Here is a 1,733-nt window from a genome sequence, read left to right as displayed (position 1 = left end):
GCCTTCAATACACAGCAAATTTACATGTTATAGACCCTGTGTATAGCAGTCACCCGTCCAACGCAGCCAGCAGCCACCCATTTTGTCTCCCTTGGTCAATATCTGACTGCATATAGCAGCCAAATTACCAACTCAAGTAGAAGCTTCATGCACGAAAAAGTTTTGTTTTTCAATCAATGAAGGCGTTGTGTGTAGACTTTAATTACTGAGTCCTAGCTCAGTCACAATCATTCACAAGATCCACACAAACTGTCAGTTGTTCCACATAAAAAAGCCGTCTTCTTTTGAGCTTGCTATTTCCTGGTCAAACATGTAACTTTAAGAGCATTTGCACCAAAACATTACCGCAAAGTAGGCTGGGAACAGGACGTGCTCCCAGCGACGCTACAATAAAAAAAAATATGCTAGCATATGCTAGCATGCATGCGGCAGCGGGAGCAAAACTGAGTTCAGTTGTACTTAACTGAAGTATTTTATCAGTTATCAGTTATTATTAAGCCTCTAGCTTCCTTTTCTTTTTTTTCTTCTACTGGTCAACATTCAAACTGGACGCCAACCTGTCTATAGAGGCCACCTGTCTGTAGCGGCCACTTTTGCAGACTCCCTCTAGTGGCCGCTATAGACAAGTTTGACTGTAGTATATTGGGATGTTGGTGAAATCCTACATTTTTTGTGATCCTCATGGCCCGTTTTCGAGTCTGCAGATTGGCAGAACAAATAAAGTGACAAGCTTCCAGCACCTGGTATTCACAGGTGGTCTCACATCCATGTACTAACAAGGCCCAACCCTGCTTAGCTTCCAAGATCAGATGAAATCAGGCGTAGACAGGGCAGTCTGGCCGTAAACTGGCTGGAAGGGCTAAATCGGCACTTTTAAATAAAAGAATCAGAGAAATTAGAGTGAAAAGCTTCCAGGACCTGGTATTCCCAGGCAGTCTCCCGTCCAAGTACTAACCAGGCTCGACCCTGTTTAGCTTCCGAGATCAGACGAGATCGGGCGCAGACAGGGCAGTGTGGCTGTAAGCTAGCTTGCTAATCGCGAAGGTGTGTGCTGTGATTGTGTGCTGTGGGAGCTGACAGTGTCACCCTGCTTGTGACTGCTGTGAGGCGGGGCAGAACAAGGCGTTTTTCACTTTTACGTATCCAGGAGGAAAAAAGGCTCTTTTGATGCTCAAGGTTGCCGACCACAGAGCTGGAGAATAGCTCAACATAGACGTATGTGTGGTATGAATGCACTCAACTATTACACCAAACCTCTAACTATATGTTTTGTAAAATGTGTGCATTCTTGACACTTGGGTGTCACTGGAGGCCCTCTGAGGTGTATTACTATGCCAACAAACCTGGCCTAGAGTATTCCCCCACCCCACCCCAATGTACCTCTTGAATGTCCATATCCATCAGGCTGGTCGTGGAAGAGTTCTCACTGTCAAGTTCATCTTTGCTGCTGGAATTGTTGAGTTCTTCCTCTCCGTCGGTCCAAGTGTTACTCATGTGACTGTCTGTGTTGATATCATCGCCATGACTGGTATTCTACAGTTCAACAAGAGAAAGAATTACCTTCAGTTGGATGAACTCCCTTTATGTCATGTCCAATCATCAAGTCATAAACAGAGTAGGTGTTAACTTTAATTTTCAGACAACTTCAAAGTGCTTTACACCTCAACTGCTTGTTGTGTAATGGGAGAAAAATACATCAGTGACGTGGCACATGACAGGTGTTTATGATCATG

At 44.5% G+C, this 1,733-nt stretch overlaps 2 pseudogenes; both read right to left on the bottom strand.

Moving 5' to 3' along the window:
- Positions 1–728: 728 nt before the first annotated feature.
- On the bottom strand, positions 729–847 carry LOC129193118 (5S ribosomal RNA; annotated as a pseudogene).
- A 59-nt stretch (positions 848–906) lies between these two features.
- On the bottom strand, positions 907–1,025 carry LOC129193113 (5S ribosomal RNA; annotated as a pseudogene).
- Between the last annotated feature and the right edge of the window lie 708 nt (positions 1,026–1,733).

This window comes from Dunckerocampus dactyliophorus, chromosome 13 (assembly GCF_027744805.1).
Source record: "Dunckerocampus dactyliophorus isolate RoL2022-P2 chromosome 13, RoL_Ddac_1.1, whole genome shotgun sequence".
In the NCBI taxonomy this organism is placed as follows: Eukaryota; Metazoa; Chordata; class Actinopteri; order Syngnathiformes; family Syngnathidae; genus Dunckerocampus; species Dunckerocampus dactyliophorus.
This window is presented reverse-complemented; position numbering and strand designations above follow the sequence as displayed.